Source organism: Cibotium barometz, chromosome 28, assembly GCF_041138505.1.
Source record: "Cibotium barometz isolate CiBa-2024 chromosome 28, ASM4113850v1, whole genome shotgun sequence".
Classification (NCBI taxonomy): Eukaryota; Viridiplantae; Streptophyta; class Polypodiopsida; order Cyatheales; family Cibotiaceae; genus Cibotium; species Cibotium barometz.
Window position 1 is genome coordinate 50120360 of NC_141073.1, and position 9728 is coordinate 50130087.

Sequence of the window (9728 nt, forward strand, 5' to 3'; positions counted from 1 at the left end):
GGTTAGAGGCACCAGAATCCACATACCATATATCTTGAGATCCTGACACATCCCTTGTTATGGAACTAAGCATGTGCTGCATCACAAACAGCTGCTCACTTTTGTCATTACCTCCATGTTCGCTAGTATAGATGATGCATAGTTGCCTTGCCAACTTCCCACTTTTAATGTCATTTTGCTTTTTGTAGCAGTCCTTTGCCATGTGTCCTGGTTTGCCATAGTAATAGCACTCTATGCTATTTACATTTTGACTTCTTTGCTAACCACCTCGGCCTCTCTGGCTCCCCCTGCCTCTCGACTGGCCTCTTCCACCTATGTATGATTGCTGTTATGAATCATTGGACTGTTGTTGTCCAAAATTTGGATTTCCTTGCTGGCCACCACCTTAGCCTCAACCACGGCCTCTTTCTCTGTCTCTACCTGAATTAGAGTAGAAGGCTTGTTCCGATGTGTTCTTGATTTGTGAAGAAGAATCCTCACCTAAAGCCTTTTCTTCTATGATCAGCATAGATATCAAGTCCCGAAAGTTGGGAATATTCTCCCTAACTGCAATGGAGGTCTTGAATGGCTTGTACTCTTTGCCAAGCCCATTCAGACAGACACTCACCAAATCATCATCCTCCAATGATACATTGATAGACCCAAGGGATTCAACAATGCCCTTGATCTTTAAGGCATATTCATTGATGGGCATGCCCTCTAGTCTCACAAGATGACTCAGTGTATTCCTCTGTTTAGGGATATAGATGATAAATCTTTTGTGTACTCTGAAAACAGACAGAAAGACCTTGAAGATGCAGAAAAATTGATAATTGAAGCCAAAGCCGTGTATCAACCAGAAGACCCAAAACAAGCCAACTGAAGAAAAGCCTACTCAGCAGGATGATTAGGAATTTTAGGAATGTTTTGTATTAAGTACTTGGGATCAAAACAATTTGTATCTCAATGTTACTTTAATGGAAAATATCTTGCAACATTTCAATTTATCTATGTACTCGTATTATACTTTGCTCTCTCTCTCTCTCTCTCTCTCTCTCTCTCTCTCTCTCTCTCTCTCTTAATTTTTTTGTAAATTATTTTTAAAGCTGTGTTAAATTGCTAAAATAATGAGGGGTTCAATAACAATTTTGGATATTTAAAAAAACAAAGATATAAGAAAAAAGCTCGTATCGAGAACAAAATGAAATGTACTAATAAAGATCTACAGGCTAGGGCCGTTGGGGCACCATGCCCTCAGGATTCTTTGTCTCTGGCCCTGCATCCACATCCTTTGCCTGGGTCTCTTCTGTAAAAGCCTTCTTGCCTCGAATCGAAGCTTCTTCTTCAAAGTACCCTTTTTGCCAACCTTCTCAGGGGTTCCTTGCTTAAAGATAAAATGCTTAAAAGGTGAATGCATAGGCATTCTTTTCTTCTAGGATCTCAGTTGCCTTTCTATCTCTAAATGGCAAGGGAGTAATAATTTTATCAAACCTATACCTGACCTTGCTGACAATTGTCATGATCTTTCCTCTATGGGTTCGTCGACCGAGGGAACTAAAGGAACTTTTTTGACTGTCTGTTTTGTACGAACCATCATCAACGATACTGAAATCATTAAAGAAGAGGATTGTCATAAGTGGACATTGATCAAAAGGGAGCATTGCAGTAAAGATAGAAAAAATCACAAAAAATTTTCCATCCACGGTGCGATAAGCATGTTCGGATAGAGAACAAACTTACTTATCGCACTATGGGAGGTGACTTTCAGAAGCGTGCAGTAGAGATAAAAATCACACAAAATTTCCCTTTTCACTTCCACGGTGTGATAAGCGAGTTCGGACAATATGATGTGAAGGTCTATAGAACAATGCTTAGCCTATAAAGCCAATTCTACTGTAGATAATTTTGACTTTCTGGATGATGGTTTTGGGACATAAAAACCTACAATAAAGTCTATTGTGAAGTGGTACCAAACTCAATTACAATCAAATATATGATTGCGACTCATAATTTCATATTCTCTTTTTACTACAAACGCAGCAAGCTTATTCAAAATCAGTTGGTCCCAATGGATCAAGACCTAAAATCTTTTGGTGATAAAAATAAATTGGTTGATATTAAGGTTTACGAAGATGGATTGTTGTTAGGTGTTATATCACTTAGATAGTGCTGCACACTTACACAATTACGTCATGATGTGCTCAAGGAGATAGTTAGGCAATGTCTCAGGATGCTTCTCATTTATTCTGTGAACAACAAAAAGGTAAATGAAATAACTTAAGCTTGATTAATATCTAAGTTTGTCATACATACATTTAAAATAACATCACACAACAGGTACTGCCATTGAAGGGTGTTAACCTATGAGACGGACATTGAGACGTACTATGTTTTACATCATGTAATTAGTTTAACTATTCTGAGTCATGGGCCGGGCTTGTCGGCACCATATGCAAAGGATAAAGGGATTGGGTGATCGCCGATGAGAGGTGCACCTTGAATATCAATAGGATAAGGGTTAGGATTGGCCGGCCATGTATGGACACCCATGTGTGAACAGCCAAGTCACCTATAAGAGTCAAATGTAACCCTAAAACCCTCATTCTCATGTGTTGAATACAAGAGTGCTCTTGCCTTATCTCCTTGGTTTCCTTCTCTTGCGTGTGTGTGTGTGAGAGAGAGAGAGAGTGAGAGAGCGATCGAGCACTGTGTAGCAGCACGATGGCGGAGCGGCGGTAGAGCGGTGAGCGACGACGGCTCCTCCTTCACTGCTGCGATGTGGGAATCCTTCACGGCGGTGGTTAGAGCGGTGAGTGACACACCTTTGCATTCTGTTTGAGCTTGCTTTTCTGGTTGTATGCTTGCAGCCCTTCGTGGCTCGCATACGGTGTTCGCAGCTACGACCTGTGCGGCAAAAGCGCACATTTTTGGCGCCGTTGCCGGGGAAATGCCCTGCACCAAGCTCCAGTTTGCAGCTCGGTCTGTTGCGTGAAGTGAAATTTGCACTATAAAAAAGGCGACTCTGTGTGTGTGTGTGTGTGTTGTTGAGTTTTTTTTGTGTTTTGTAATATATTTCTGCACTTCTGGTTTCCCTGTTTATCTTCTTGTACCGCGCTTTGTTCTCTGGTTTTCTGCGTGAGAGGGGGGGTTTCTAAATCCCCAAAGCCTGTGCTGTGTGCGAACTGCGCCGCAGCAAAGTCTGAGTTCCCTAGAAAGAAACCCTAAAAAAATTATCTCGAACAGAAAAACCCAAAAAATAATAATTTTAAAAAAAAGTGTATATAAAAAATAAATTTAAATTTTTTAAAAAGAAAAAAACAACCAAACATGTGGAGAGGAAAGATTTTTTATTTGGAGAAAAAATTTTTGAAAAGAAAAACCCCCAATTGACCCCGACCCCGGCCTCGGTCTTTTGATATATATATATAGGAGAGTGAGCCTCCATAGCTTTCTTTCAAGTGAAAGCTTATGGGGAGTTGAGCTCTATATGTAGCCCACCCCCCAAGGAGTGAAGTGAGCATGTGGGATAAAGCCCTCACCCTTTCCTCCACAAGCAAATAGGCCTTCGCCCCTTCCCTCCAAGGGAAATGGACTGTTTTGAGGACCACAGGAGCTCTGGATAGGTGAACACGGTGCTGTAAAGCACACTAGGACCCTTTGAACGATACACTTGTTTCAAGCTATCACACGTCAACCATAAGTAAGGGGATCAAAAATGGGTTTAAAACAATCTAAAAACAAATAAAAATGGGGTGCGAAATACCCAAGAAACCACTTGTGTGTGGGCTTCAAGGGTAGTTACCAACGCACGTAGGGTAACCACGTCACATGCATCTACGCTTTGGTCGGGTGCTAGAGTCTGAGCCACTAGAAAGCGTTTCAGTTTACGCAGGCTCACACCATCCCTCCACGTTAGCATCTTGGCCTTCCGCTGGAACCCAAGGGAGTGCAACCCAAGATCCACGACCGAATAGGGGATAGTGACTCGTCCTCTGACTCAGAAGCCATGGAAGGGCACCTTACCAAGAACCCTAAGGAGACAAGCCAAAACATGCCAGTTTGGGCCCCACAACCCGGATCTAGCATGTTTAGTCATCTAATAGAGACCTTTAGTAGAGCTACACGCTTGAACATGCGACAAGCAAAGTAAACGAAGAAGGAGGGATAGTGGATTCGCCATTCACATCTCATGTAGAGCCTACCCTCCCAAAGAGTGTCCATGTGGATATTCTACCCACTTTGTTTAATGAGGGCCCTACTGAGCTACCACCTTCTGACGCGCCTCCTAAAGTAGAGGTCCCTAGAAGCCAATCCATAAGAAGTGACATTGCGTCCACTTCAAGAGAACCGTTTGGCACACCAAGTCTGGATGGAATATTTCTCAATGAAAATTGGGAATATGATCTACACACAGAGACTCTAACTGACCTATACACAACTGACCTATACACGGGCTACACATACCATGTAGGTTGGTTAGAAGTCCTACGATCTACATCTAGCACCACTGATCTAGAGGAGCAACAACAAATGATATGTGAGGTTATTCATAGAATTATCCAAATTGAGAGGCAAAATAGAGGAGTGAACTTAGGTTCCACTGGCCCTATGAGACTTTTGGGATACAGGCAAGGACAAACAACCAACCCTATCACAATTGGAGACTCCCTCGGTGAGTCCCTTAGACCCTTCATATGTTGTTTCGCCTGGAGTCTCAATGCAAGTTGAGCCCACGAGCAGTAACTTTAGCTTTCCAACCTTGGCTCAACTTTCCATTAAGGAATCCACAATGCCTACCCCAATGATGAGCATAACGAAAAGTGCACCTATTATCGCTGTAGTTAGTATGATGCCGCTCCCTAGTGGAACAGTACATACAACAGTGCGTGCCAGTGCCTATCGACGACCATATGTACCTATCGCTACTCATGCTCATGTAGCTCCTACGCCTCTTAGTATGCCAATGGCGTATGCTCCACGACCGCCTTATCACAACCCTTATCCAAGAGGAGCTAGGCCTAGTCACATATCATATTTGCCAACATACCTAGACCAACGCCAACTCCTATCAGCCAGGCTATCCCAGAAGTGCCTCCACCAGCTATGCCTGCTCACCTAGGTGATCTCGCAGTGTTTGCTCAGACGATCGGACGATCTATTGCGAAAAAAACATGCGGGGCATGCCTGAGAGAGAACTTAGAAGCAAGGCAGTACAAGTGGCTAAGCTCACTCAGAACTTCAGTGGTAATAACGAGGATGTTAGGAAGCACATTGAAGTCTTCGAACACGTGTGTGATTCCTTGGAAGAGCACAATGAGCTGCATAAGTGTAAAGCCTTAGGCTTAACCTTGAGTGGGAAGGCCGGAGATTGGTATCGAACCTTAAGGGTTGAAGAGCGCACTCACTACCCCACTCTCAAGAGATTGTTCTTGAAAGAATACATACGTGAGGGTGTGCTTTGGGGAGTAGCATCTCAACTCCAAAAAGCTGAACGCGAGGAAGGGGAGTCAGTGAGAGACTTTATAAGTCGATTGAAGCATCTAAATTCTCGCTGCACTCCCGATGAGCGCTTCAATAATAACCAACTGCTCGATAGATTCATCCAAGGATTGTGCCACGAGGACATATACAATGGCCTAGTCATTAGAGGTCTTACAACGTGGGAAGCAGTCACTGCCAATGCAATCCAGTTAGAAGACAACTTGATGATCTCGCAGGTAAAAAGGTGTCTTCCGAGACAAAATCCGTTAGTTCGCAAGTATCTGGGCACGAGCCAATGACGATAAAACCTATTGCCAAGGAGCCCAAGATATCCGAAATGTCTGTGATGACCAACCTTACTAAGGCTCTCCAAGAATACTTTAGGGGTAATCGAGCTCCTCAAAATAGCCATATGTACCCAAGAAGAGAGCAACAATGGTGTTCGGTTTGCTTAGGACCACATAGCACGAGTGAATGTCCCCACATTCCAGAGTCAAATTCAATGGGAATTGCAATGCATGTGGTAAGTATGGCCATCAATCTAAAGATTGCCTAGTACTTAAGCGAATGTTGGCAAATCACGCACCACTAGCCTAGTCAAACACACCTCAAGTACCCGCGCTAATGCCTGCACAACCTGTCGAGCAACCGTCTCACAGCACATAGTTCCAAGGAATCCGAATGTAGTCCAGTTTGTGCCGTTACCACGGCCAGTGCTAGGACCACAACCTCCACATCCAAGGATTACTCCTATAAACCAGATGGGTTGTGAGTCACATAGTGCGTGTGGGGATTATGAAGAGCAGATAGACCCCACTGCTCCATACGAGATTGATACGTTTGAAATGACTCCCCAGTACTACATGAAGGATCATTTTGGGTAAGTCAAGCCTGTATATCAAGCGGCTGCTCTCGCCACAAGAGGGCAAAACCTTAATACCTTGGCGAGGAGACCACCTCCTACAAGTGTGGTGGACCGTATCGTGTAGCGGAGTGCCCTAATAGGCTACAAAAGATCGCCACTCAGATGCAACCAAATCAAGGGAGCACATCGGGAATGCCGGTACTTACATGTAATCGTTGTGGCATAGATCATTTGATTGCTCAATGTCCACATAATCCTAATACACCCAAGATTACGCCATTGAATTTGGTTGAGGTCACCAACCAGGCACGAGGAACCATACCTGTCATACCCGCGAATGTAGTTACACGGTCAATGCTTCAAAATCAAAACTACATTCTCGAAGAGAGGGATACTGCATCAATTGCTCGAGCAAAGAAAAAGAAAACGCGGTGGAAGAGATCGCTTAATGCCACAAGCTCCAAGCCTAGTTCAAAGACTAACATAGGGACAGGAGACGACCCCGTGTATATGAATGATCCTGAAGATGATTCCGATTCAATAGAAACCATGGGGACCAAAGCCACTACCTTAAGGGAGGAACCCACTCGGCAGCTCAACGAAGGAGAATCAAGCGAGTACATAAATAAGGGAAAACAGAAGGAAACTTCCTCAGCCCCACAACCAAGTTAGTTAATGCCCTCTCGACCACCCAAACTGACTGAGACTCCCCAAGACAAGCCACGTGGGCCAAAAACCCTCAAGAAAAAGATTGGAACTTACCCAAACCCAGTTGAGGAGATTGAACAAGTGCAACACTTAAGGGGTTTGGTGGAAAAAACACAAAGAGAGCTGGAGCCAATGAATTTCATGTCCTCTGAAATCAGTACCACGATCATATCCAAATTATACGGAGATCCTGATATGCTTAGCTCTTTGGGCATTTCTCAATGGAGAACTAAAGGCGGGGCTACCACAATTTGCAAATATGGATAGACCCGACACGCTTCAAGATGGAGGGGAACATTGAGATCTCCAACCCAACCTAGATGAAGACTTGGTCGTTGAAATACCTGTCAGTGAACAAGTTGGGACAATACTTTGAAGGTGACGAATCTAATGCCACCCTCCCCATTACTACCAAGGGATTAACTCTAAAGGGAATCCTTGATGGTGGTGCTGGCATGAGCATTGTGACTAAAAACTGTTGGGAATCTATGGGAAGACCTCACCTCGAAGTCACAAACATAGTGGGGTTAAGATGGCAAACGGAACCATAGCTAAACCTATTAGAATGTTAAGGGACCTTAAGATCAAGGTCTTGGGATACAAGGTAAAACATACCTTCATTGTAATGGATTTCTCCAAGCATCCTATGTCATATCAAATGATCTTAGGACGTCCTTTCATGAGGGAAGCATAAATGGTGCATGATTGGTCGAAAAACCATGTCTACCTACAATTCCAAGACTCTGTCATTCGAGTTGATCTTGAGAATGGTCGTGCACATCCTTTAGGAAGCAAGGTTATCATTGATAATCGATCGGATACCACTTTCACTCTGCCCCATTAAGGTATTACTATACATGCAAAAAAGAGACTGATGATGGGAAAGATTCTCCTTATATGGATGTCCTACTGGGTATGACTGAGTCGGATAACGTGGATTGGGTACACTTAGCGGCAACCATAGACACATGGGGAAATAGAGGCACAAGTTGGGTAACACCTGAGGGGCAAGATATGCCACCGTTAGTGCCAATAAATATGATAGGTGTTATGCACTTAACTCCTGATGGCAAGAAAGTGGCAAACTCAACTGATAGTAGCGAAGACTCTGACCAATGTAACTCTGAGTATGAATCTCAAGAACAAACTGACTCTGAGCCTGATGGGGGGGATGAATCAAATATTCACCCAAATGTGGAAGCAATGTGCTCAAGGCGCCTAGGACAGTGACCTCCTGTAGTTCATCCGAAAGTGAGGGGGACAAAAGTGAAAATTGACCAAGTGAGTTCGAATCTGATAGAAACAAAAATCAAAAACTTGGTAAGAAGAAAACAAGACATAAACGCCAATGCTATCGAGCTAATGTGCAAACCACAATAAACAAGGAGAGATCCACTGCAGAATGGCTTAGTTATGTAGGAGCTATTGACGCTCATCGGAAGTTAGCGGATGATTGGGGACAATACCTCCAAAGTGTCATGTGGTGTATTCCACAACCTCATGATGTCTCCCAATTAGAAATCGAAGAGAAGCCGAAACTAAGTCGTACTGCAAGAAGGCGGCAAAACCAAGAGTTAGCTCAGCAACAAAAGGAGGTGGAGTTGAAAGAAAAAAGCCTGGCACAACAAGAACCAGTAGACTTACACCCCGCACCTGAGCATTTCAAATCATTCACCACAGGGGAACGTAAAGTGGTCTACACAAAAGCCCAACGAACGCCTACCAATGGGAGTAGCGGTGTCTACGATGGCCCTGCGGTAGTTAAGGAGATAGACTTAGCAGATCTGGGTGAGGAGTCTAAACTAGTTTTTATTGCTCAAGACCTCACCCAGTCAGAGGAAACTGCACTTAGGAAGCTTCTTAAAGAATTCAAGGACATATTTTCTTGGACATATCATGATATGAAGGGTGTTCCACCCTCGGTGGTGCAACACACGATTCCAATTATTAGCACTGCTAAACCAGTCTAGCAACGTCCCTACCCAATGAATCCTAAGTACGCAAAGATTGTACAAGAGGAAATTGAAAAGCTGATATGAAGGGTGTTCCACCCTCGGTGGTGCAACACACGATTCCAATTATTAGCACTGCTAAACCAGTCCAGCAACGTCCCTACCCAATGAATCCTAAGTACGCAAAGATTGTACAAGAGGAAATTGAAAAGCTTGTAAAATGTTGATTATACCCTATTGAGCACTCAGAATGGGTTTCTCCGATAGTCATCATACCAAAGAAGAATGGGAAACTCAGAGTGTGCGCGTTGATCTCAAAAAGGTTAATGCAGCCACCAGAAGGGATCATTACCCCTTGCCATATTCTGAACATGTGCTTGAAAGAGTGGCAGGCAAGGAGGCATATAGCTTTTTAGATGGGTACTCGGGTTACAATCAGATCACAATTGCAGTCGAGGACCAAGCTAAAACAGCATTTATCACAGAGTTTGGAGTGTTTGCCTTTCGCGTCATGGCTTTTGGCTTGACCAATGCACCTGCAACATTCCAACGATTGATAAACACGGCCTTTAAGGAATATCTAAGGGACTTCTGTGAAGCTTTCTTAGATGATCTTTGTGTCCTCTTGGGACGAGCACTTGATGTGTTTACGAAGAATATTTGAAAGGTGTAGATTATATCGCATCTCATTGAATCCTTTCATCAAATGCCAATTTTGGGTTAAACACGGAGTTATCTTAGGG